The 10,862-nt window shown below is 34.9% G+C and overlaps 1 pseudogene across 1 annotated transcript in view; it reads right to left on the reverse strand.

The window, feature by feature from the left end:
- The window catches only part of LOC143626810 (proline--tRNA ligase, cytoplasmic-like), a 265,181-nt pseudogene that overhangs the window by 170,807 nt on the left and 83,512 nt on the right, over positions 1-10,862 (reverse strand). The window lies entirely within an intron of this gene.

Consider the following 10,862-nt stretch of genomic DNA (forward strand, 5'->3'; position numbering starts at 1 on the left):
GCCAATAATATTGTGACGTGTGGCAGAGAGAGAAACTTGATAATATGGGTGTTGGTTGTGGTGCTCGCGCCCCGGGGCATGGTGTGGAGGGGCGCGAGAGGGGGCGCGAGCGGTTTATTTTTTTATTTTTTTATAAATGTATTAAAAAAACGTATTATTAAAAAAACAAGAAATTATTTAAAAAAACACACATTTTTTTGAAAATTCATAATAAAAAAAAACATACTAAAAATTAAACAAACAATAATATTTAATAATAAAACTAATCTAATACAAGATCATCTGGTCGCCTCGCCCACAAATGTTCAACCAACTCATGTCGAAGACCCCCGTGTATCTCACGGCTCTTGATATTTGCTATGTTATGAAGTTTTTGTTGATCACTGATTGTGGACGGTTGTGGCGGAATGTCACCTTGGTAGTTTTGGCATATAGCTTTGCCCTCGTCTTCTAACGTCATGTTGTGTAGGATAAGACACGTGTAGACGACGTCCATTATCCTCTCCCGAGTCCAATAACGTATCGGGTTCGCCATAACATAATATTGTTTTTTTATAGCTCCAAAAGCTCTTTCAATATCTTTTCTAGCAGACTCTTGCTTCTTCGTAAAATACTTCCGTTTGTCGGCGATTGGATCTGTAAAAGCTTGAACTAACACAGCCCATTCGTTGTAAATACCATCGACCAGATAGTACCCGTACTTGAAGAGTTCTTCATTTGCAAGAAAAGATTGAGGTGGTTCAACCCCGTCGATAAGGTCGTTGATCAAATGTGACTAATCGATAACATTAAGGTCGTTATTTGACCCAGCAACACCAAAAAAAGCATGCCAAAACCAAAGATCCTGTGACACCGCCGCCTCAAGTATGAGGGTCGGCCCTTCATGATCACCACGGTGGAACTGACCTCGCCAGGCCGTTGGACACATAGCCCATCCAACATGCGTACAATCGATGCTACCTAGCATCCCAGGAAAACCATGTTTTTCTGCGTGCACCTCATATATGCGTTGGATGTCATACGTTGTAGGTTTACGCAGATATCTCCTAGCGTAAGTCGATATGACTCCTACGTACAATATATATTACAAAATGTAATAAATATTTAATAAAAAGTAAAATTAATGTTTTTTACCTTGGCAGAAAAAATGAAGGGATTCACGTGCAACCCTTTTCGACATCTGTAAATACTCATCCAAAGCGTCCGACGAGATGCCGTACGCTAATTGACGGATAGCAGCCGTGCATTTTTGAAGAGGGGTAAAACCGGGAAGACCCCTAGCATCCTCCCTTTGTTGAAAAAAGGGATACCGTGCCTCTAAATCACTCGCTATACGCGTGAACAATTGCCTGCTCATTCGAAAACGAGTTCGAAAATCCGACTCCGCGTATACCGGTTGAGGGCTAAAATAATGCCTCATCAAAGTATCGTTAGCACCCGATCGATCACGATCACGAGGTGGTGCTCTAACCCTCGGGAGTCGGGGTTGATGGGCTTGATTTTGCAAGAGATTGACCACGGTTGCGGTCAAAACTCCCCCTACATGAAGAAGCAAATCATCCTCTTCGGAGGAGTCGGAATCAGACGAGTACGACGACATTATTTTTAAAAAAAAAATTGGTTTCGGGATATTATATATGAGTTTGGAGATTGAAGTTGTGTTTGATATGGTTAAAATGGGTTGATGGTATGTGATATTGGTATGTGATATGTGATATTGGTTTTATAGAGAAAAAAAAATTTTTTTTTTAATAAACAAAGAGCCCAACGGCTCTATTTACGCAACCCAAGACCCCTTCACGCCTATTCCCAGCCGCTACCCCTCTTGCGCCTGCCTCTTTTTCCGCGCTCGCGCCCCTCTCGCGCCCCTCTCGCGCCTCGGTGGGATGGGCTCACGCGCCCCCTGTCGCGCTCCACACCCCTCAGCCTTAGGCTGAGGGGTGTGGAGCGCGACAGGGGGCGCGTGAGCCCATCCGCTCGCGCCCTAAGGCTGAGGGGTGTGGAGCGCGACAGGGGGCGCGTGAGCCCATCCGCTCGCGCCCCGGGGCGCGAGCACCACACCACCGAGGCGCGAGAGGGGCGCGAGCGCGGAAAAAGAGGCAGGCGCCCCTCTTTTATAATTTTGTCTCAGACCCCTCAGCCTTAGGCTGAGGGGTGTGGAGCGCGACAGGGGGCGCGTGAGCCCATCCGCTCGCGCCCCGAGGCGCGAGCACCACACCACCGAGGCGCGAGAGGGGCGCGAGCGCGGAAAAAGAGGCAGGCGCCCCTCTTTTATAATTTTATAATTTTCCGCGAGCGCGGAAAAAGAGGCAGGCGCACCACACCACCGAGGCGCGAGAGGGGCGCGAGAGGGGCGCGAGCGCGGAAAAAAAGGGGCGCGAGAGGGGCGCGAGCGCGGAAAAAGAGGGGCGCGAGAGGGCACCACGTTTATAATTTTGTCTCAGATTTATATATTGGATAATGAAAGTTTCTAAAAATAGTTTAGTTTTTTTTTAAACGGCAAAGTTCATAAAAAGACTAGAAGGAAATTAGCAAAATCCTCAGGACAAATTTCATATAAGATCACTTAGTTTTTTTAGGGGTGCAAATTCATTTTATCTACTAATAATAATTTGACTGTTGTGAAAGAATTGAATATGTTTTGGCAATGGATTCTGTAGCATGTAACATGCTTTTGTACAAAATGGTGTTTATATTTGTCTCATATTTATATATTGGATAACTAGATTAGATTCTGTGTTATATACGGACGGAAAATGTAAATATAACGAAGAGAAAATAATTATAATTTTTAATAAACCGTGCATTTAATAAAGCAACAATATAATCTAAACCCCATGATTTAAACCATCATTTCAATCCAAACATTCATACATCTAGTCCAAACGTTCATAAATAATTTCTCAAAATCCAAAAAAAAATAAAATATGAAGTCTCAAAATTAAAAAAATAATAATGAAAACAATTAATTGTCTTTACTACTCAATAAATGATTATTATAACAATTTATTTTAAAACTTTCTTCAACTTAGCAGTTAATGTGTAAAATTAATGTTCAAATTAACATGTGGAAATTATAAAAATGAAAAATTGATGAGTTAGAAGCCTATGTGAACATGCTAGTTGAATGTCATGTGAAAACCTTGTATTATTTTAATAATATAGTAAGATGTTAAGTTTCTTAAAATAGTTTAGTTTTTTTTATTAACGATAAAATTCATAAAAGACTAGCTGGAAACTAGCGACAAATTTCATATAAAGTATTCTTATAAGATCACTTAGTTTTTTTAGGGGTGCAAGCGAGCTTCGTTTAATTTACACGGAGTTTGAGCTCAAGCTCGGCTGGTTTCGATCTCTGTTTCTAAAGCTCGAGCTTGGCTAGTAGTTTGTGAGGGTCGAGCTCGGCTCGTTTACTATATCTTAATTAACATTTATATATTTTTTTCAATTATATATATATATAGGGGAAGTATAAAATGAAAACCCACTTGAGTTGTGAAAACCCGTGAAAACCCTATGTAACATCGTTTTTTTTTGTTACACACGTAATATATGTTGTTACATTTAATACAAAACATCGAAAAATCAAAAAAACATTTTTTTGTTATTTTTTAACATTTTTTTACTAATTTTTATATATGTTTTCAGGAGAGAGAAAATGTTGTATATATATGTTTACATTTTTTATTAACTTTAATTGTGGACCACAAGATTTAAACTTTAATTAAAAACATGTGGTTGAGAATGGTTTTCTAGAGTTTTCATAACTCAAGTGGGTTTTTATTTTAACCTAACCCTATATATATATATTAGTTAGTATTTTATAATATTTTAGAGATTAATTAAATAAGGTATATTGGTTTTTAATTATCCCAACTATTACCTTTTGGTCACTGTTGGTCCCAACTAATGAATTGGCTACTAATGATCCTAACTTTTAAAGTATTTGTTCCTAACGGTCCGCGACTAACATAATCCTAACGTCGTTAGTTTCAGGTCGACGAAAAAAACGATTTTGTCCGGAAAACCCAATTTTTTTTCCCCGAAAACTCAACATTTTCGTCCCAAACATCTTGGTAGCTTCATATCGGACCTTTAGGAACATTTTTCTAGTAAAAGCCCCAATTATTGAGGTCGTCGTAAACCTTAGAACCATCGTCAGAATCGGTTGATGGTGCTCAAGTGGTGGTAGTTGGTTAGCGGTGAGTCAATTGGCGGTGGTTGCGGTGGTGTTTTCCGGCAACAAATTTGAATTTTCCAGCCAAAAACGTTTTCCTGACGACCTGAAACTAACGGCGTTAGGATTCTGTTAGTTGCGGACCATTAGGAACAAATACTTTAAAAGTTGGGACCATCAGTAGCCAATTCATTAGTTAGAACCAGCAGTGACCAAAAGACAATAGTTAGAATCATTAAAAATCAATATATCATTAAATAATTATTGAATTATCTTTGACAATGGATTCCCTAGCATGTAACATGCTTTTGTACAAAATGGTATTTATATTTTGTCTCAGATTTATTTATTGGTAATGTTAAGTTTTCAAAAATAGTTTTTTTTTTCCTTTCAGGATAAATAAATGTGAATGCATAAAATTTGTTCTCACTATTACAACATCACTAATTTTTTTCACAATTCAAAAGTGTAAGTGTAAAAACATTTGCGGAACGCATCTACCTTCTCTTTCTCTTTCATTGTATCCATCATCTTCCCGTCTCTTCTCACCCATTTTCTTTCATGTCTGGGTAGGTACCCTGAGTCAGAGTTTTTGGGTCCGTGATGCTCTAATACATGCTGAAAAAAACGGGCAGTTAACATTTGTAAGTTTTGTGTTAGAATTCATATAAAATGTTGTTTTAACACTATTAAAGCTATATCGAGTGGCATGTCATCATAAACTTTTGATGGTTAGACTGATATCAACTATGAGTCGTTTGTTTTGCTTACTGTACATTTTGGATTGAACTTTGCACGGCCGATGTAAGGTCCGACCGCAACATTGACTATTTGTTGCTGTATTTTCTTTGTGCATTTTTTGCTGATCTTTTACGGATGATCCACTTATTGTGTGGCTTCTGTGCACAATAAACTCTTTGAGTATTGAGCGATATTTTGATAATTTTGTACGACTCTTTGTTTAAAATATTACGGATGTAAATTATGAATATATGATCAACGTGGTTGTTTTATAATAATAAATCTATAGCAACCAAACATGACCTAAAACTTGTTTAATAAAACTAGTTGCAAGTTAAAATTTTAAATTCGTTGCAAACAATATTAAAGCCCATGGTTATAAAATTAATTAAATAAAGACTATAAAATTGATCATTACAAATAATATGACAAAATGGTTGCTATATAAATGATTTGTTTCATACTACCATTTAATTAGCAGAAGTTTTTTCTATTATGACGTGCTGCTGCTGCTTCTTCTAGATTCTACTAAAGACAAAAATAACTATCTTTCCCCCTCTTTTTAAGCATATGAAATTAAATATATATATATATATATATATAACCCCATAAAATAAATGAGATCTAAGTTTTTTTTTTTTTTTAACTAGTATCATTTTTAAGTATTCGGTGAATCGATGGCACTCAATCGTTTCTATAATATAAAGTTCTATGGTATAGGTTGATATCGGCATTTCTACTTAGATTTTCATATGGCCTTGAATGTCACGTCAATAAAATGTAGGGGTGTGTCTAGGTCAGTTTGGAACGATTTTGACCTAAACCCATAACTGAGAAGTCGGTTAATGGATGATCGTAACCAGTAAGTCCATAACCGATGCATTATGGAGGTTTCGGTTAATGGTTTTGAAAATTATAACTGGTCGGTGTGAATTTGAGTTAAATTAATAATAGCTCAAAACAATATAATTAGGCATTATTTAGGCTTTACAGTTTGAGCTTGAAATGTATTTACCATGGAATAAATTGTTACACACATATGCATATATTACTATATCACGAACATTAAAAATATACATATAGTTTGTAATATTAAAAAAAAAACCACATATAATTGGTTTGAATTTTGACATATATGAAAACCTTGTTAACAATAACCAACCCAATACCGTCGTTTTTTCATAAAATTATCAAACGGACCCATAAGTTTTTGTACGATTCAGATTCATCTGTTAATTTGATTATGGGTCGGTCAAGTCAACTACCTCTCTAGTTTTGCTCATAAGTAGAAGTTAGGATTATGAAGACTAATTTGGTAACTTTAATGAAGTGAACCCTTAAAATATATTCCTTTGCAAGACATGGCAAATTGGCAATGGAGAATACATATAAACGGATGAGAATATGATGACCTCCCGAGTTTCTAGAACATGTTACAAGTAACTGTTTTCAAGCCACAAAATACCATGAAAACAATTAACTTTGTCAATCACAACTAGAAGTTTTGTTTGATGGTTGTTGGTGAGGTGGTGACCCCACCAGTTGTGTATAGTAACTTTCGAAAATGACATATAGTTGACTCGAGTATAGCCGCCATGGCCCACAAGCAAGCCACTCTTTTATGTTTGATATTTTGTGCCTGATCAATTTTATTTGTGGATATCATTATTGTATATTGTCGGTTTTTCTTTTCAAAGGTATAGTTGTAACTTAATGGAATTTTGATTCTATAGTTTTTTCAAGCATTTCCTGAATTATATACACACACAAAATTGCAAGAAATCAAAACGAATAAAAAACTGACGAAATCGAACCGAAATTAACTAATAATAAATTAATCAAAAAGCGATTATCGGTCTTTTTAACCCTAAGTTAACCGAATTAACATAGCCGAACCATTCATATTTTCATATATTTTGAAAAAAACGATTATCGGTTATTTTTGTGTCCTACATAATCGAACCATTCATATTTTCATATATTTATTGTTTTTATACCTTAATTTCATGTTTTATACCATCATTTTTTCATTTTTTGTATATATACCTCCATGTAGTGTATTTAGTTTAACATTTTATGTATTTATACCTTCAAATTAATGTATTTATGCATCCATCTCATGTATTTTTAAGTAATTTTTTTATCCCGTGTTTGATTTTGGTTACCACCCGAAAGTAACCAAACCAAAAACTAAAAAACTAACCAAATAAACTGAAAACCGATAGGTTAACTCGGTTGAGGCTAGTAATCGAACCGAACCAAATTGTGCACACCCCTAATTACATAACTTTTAATAATTTTGCTTAAAATACTTGATTTTTTTAATCGTATATATTTTCAATTAAAATGATAATCATAAAGTTATATTAACTGTGAAAATGTTTTATGGATGATTTTAGACGATGTAATTTAATCACTCGTTATTCTTTCATATTTTGGCATAAAACTTGTGCTATTGCATTAACTAAAACGTTCATGTTATAACAAAATTATATTCCAATACTCATGACTTATGTATTAACTCTATCAGGTGATCTGAATTTAATCTAGTAACACAATTTAGTATTTATTTTTCATAAGGAACGTTGTCTACTTCCAGTGTAAAGTTGTGGCTACCTATAAATAAAATAGGCTATGCTTAAATAAATATTTAACTATAAAAAGGTATTTTTCTAGCCTTTTAATACTATTGAAAATTGTCAATGATGGGCTTATAAGGTTAGTGTTTGTGGTGGCTTTAGGGGCACGTGAAACCATGAAAGTGGGTTCGTAGCAACTTTTTGAAGCATAAAGGTTTATTTACGCTTAAGTAATCGCCATGACCAAAAGATGCCCAATTTAAAGGTATTATTAGCGTGTATATACACATAGGGTTCTTTTTATGCATTTATCTTTCACTATGTTGTGTGCTCCTTGTGTTATTCGAATAAATAATTAAATACAATATACTACTGCCAAATAAAAAGGTAATTATCAAAATCAGCCAATAAATAAAATGTCAGAAAACTATACTTTTATCGAATATTCTTGATGTGAAGCCAAAAACATATACAATCTGAACCAAATACAAACTAACAATCTTGATCGTCATCTCAACGATCTAGTAACAAAACTCTTAAGAACACAAAATACAGACTCAAACCCAAGCGTATGATCCGAATCTCAACAGAGTAAACAATAACAAATTGATGAAAGAAAATATCTCGAATACTCATACAAACAATCGGAACATCAATGTGATGAACCCTAAACACTCGAATCCAAGACTGAACAGGAGAGAACAAACCCGATACAAGCAAGACGGTGAGAGAGAATATAATTAGAAGATTATGTATATAGACCTCTTGATACTGAGCGATAGAACCCTTCTTTATTGAATGATGGAGTCGACGATCAGATATTCAGATGTAAACCACAAACTTAAGCCACGGGCTGCCACAATGCAAAACACAAATAAACATTTCTAAGCCCAAATGTATTTTTGGATACAAATTAAAAGAATGCACTACACATTTTAACATAAACACAAGTTGACTAGTAAACTTAACAAAATAGCCACAGTGACGAACCCAGATTAATTTTCATGAGGACAAGCAGGAGTTTAACCATAATTTTATTTGGAGCAATCGTGATTTTCTTGTATAAACAACACAAATTTTTTTAAGGGGGTGGCTGGTCCTCATATATTTCGTATAGGTCTGCTCCTGATAGGCTCATAGATGTTGAAATATTGAAGCAATCAAAACCTGACACCTACCATTACTGGACACGAAGTAAACAAATATATCAACTTATCAAGTAAACTTATCAACGTATATGAGTCGGCGTACTCATCTTCTCTAACAATGTGCTAGGAGCATGTTTGGGATTAAGTTTGAAAAATGCTTATTGGTTTATTGGTTTTTTCAGAAAGTCATTTTCAAAAGTCAGGATTTTGTGCTTTTGGAAAACTACTTTTTAACCCTTTCAAAAATCTAAAATAAGAAAGTTTTGTGATTGCCAAACACATTTTAGGTGTGCCAGGGAATGCACAATTGAGCCGACTACGCCTACCGGCTCAAGTATGTTAGCAAAGCCACTCTACTCCGATTAAAATTTGTAATAATAATAATAATAGTGAACATAAAGTAAACAAATACACCGAGCTAAAAGCATTTACATCCTATCCCTCATTTTCTGTAAGGGATTTTTAAAATACATGGAGTGATTTAGGGTGTTATGATTAGAGGAGAGATAAAATACAATGATTTTTCTGTATATTTGAAAAACTACTGTTTACCCTTATAATTTTTTAATACTTTTTTAAAGTGGTTATGAGTGAAGAATGAAAGAAATGTAGTGATAAAAGTATTATTTAATTAAAAATAAGGAAGAAATATAGTGTTTAATATAGTAATCTTGAATTTGTAGATATAAAGGGGATGAGAATGCCAACACCATATTATATAAGTTGTTTCACTCTCTACTCCAATAAGGTTTCACCATGTGTGATAGAGAGTACACAAGTGAGTGACTTTGCCTACCTGGCTCAAGACCGAGCCCATCTCCTCCAATCAAGCCTTGCCACATGTTCATATGAAGGCTCTACTACACCCACTAGCCATCATGTGTACTCAAAACTTTTCACATTTAAAGTGTTTTACGATACGTGACGGTCCAGTCAGCATTATAGAGTTTTGTAAAAAGTGGTGTGGCTGTAAAAAAACCCAAAACTTTTCCCTCTCTCACAAAACGTCTCCCATAACTTTGCCCATAACTTTGAGAGGGGGCGGTGCAGAAGAGAGCTATGGGCTAAAACGCCACTCATAACTCTCCCACTACACATGGTTTAAGACCCATTATTTAGAATAAAAAATTAAAATCGAGAGGTATTAGTTACGAGCCCGAGGCTCTAGGATCTTTAGTAGGGAAACATAACCAGTTGGGAAGATGCATGTTCATGACTAAATCATTGTTTAGTTTTGAGTTAAGTGCTAGGTTGGTCTCTGTGCTTTGCAGATTTTGAATCGTTGGTCCTTAACGTTTATAACTGCACGCTTGATTCTAATAGTTGTAAACTTATTACTAATGTGGTTCAGAGTTATGAATTTTGTAACTATGATAATTCTAATTCATTAACACCGTTAAATTTTTCAGTTAAACCCATGTAAAAAGGTCAAACTACTCTTGATAATAAGTCCATGTAACTTTTAAATTACTTTTTGTTTATATTAAATTCTCCTTTTTTTTCATTTATTTCTTAACTTTTTAGAAATTTAACTATTTTTAATAATTTTCCATTAGAATACAAAATTTGTTCTAGTTTTGGTTGAACATTTTTTTAAAATATTTATATTAGATTTGGCTTGATACTGCTTAGTATTTATCACGTTAAATTTACGAATGATCAATCTAGAAAATTTTTAGTTTAGTGCCTTTTTATCATTTTGTTTTACAATAAAAGGCTTCTCATTAAAAAGGATGAATTAAGTTGAGTTAAATTTTTAAGTTGATTATAAAGAATTTTTTTTCGAAACTGTAAATTTTATAGACACAACCAACCATCAAAAGTCACCACCGCAAACCAGAGGGGCTACAACGCAGCCAAACACTTACAAAAGGGTAAAATTACACCAATTTGGCCATGAACCTGAATTATGTTTTGACCTATTTTTGAAGCTCAAATATCATAACGACTTTATATCTCCAACAATATCTTCAATCTCGACCTCTTTGTATTGAAAAAGTTTTTCGTTCCTCGCCTTCCAAATTCTCCAACAAACAATCATAACGATTCCTCGAAACACCACTCTTTCCTTTTCCCCCGGCCCCACTTAATCATAAATCTCCAGCAGTCCTCTCGCCGTGTTAACAACAAACGTGGCCACTTTACACCACGAGCATATAGCCTTCCACACACCCAAAGCTACTAAACAGCTCGTGAAAATATGATCAGCAGATTCAG

Source organism: Bidens hawaiensis, unplaced genomic scaffold (assembly GCF_021521415.1).
Source record: "Bidens hawaiensis isolate Kalapana, Puna unplaced genomic scaffold, B.hawaiensis_p1.1 tig00004525_1, whole genome shotgun sequence".
NCBI lineage: Eukaryota > Viridiplantae > Streptophyta > Magnoliopsida > Asterales > Asteraceae > Bidens > Bidens hawaiensis.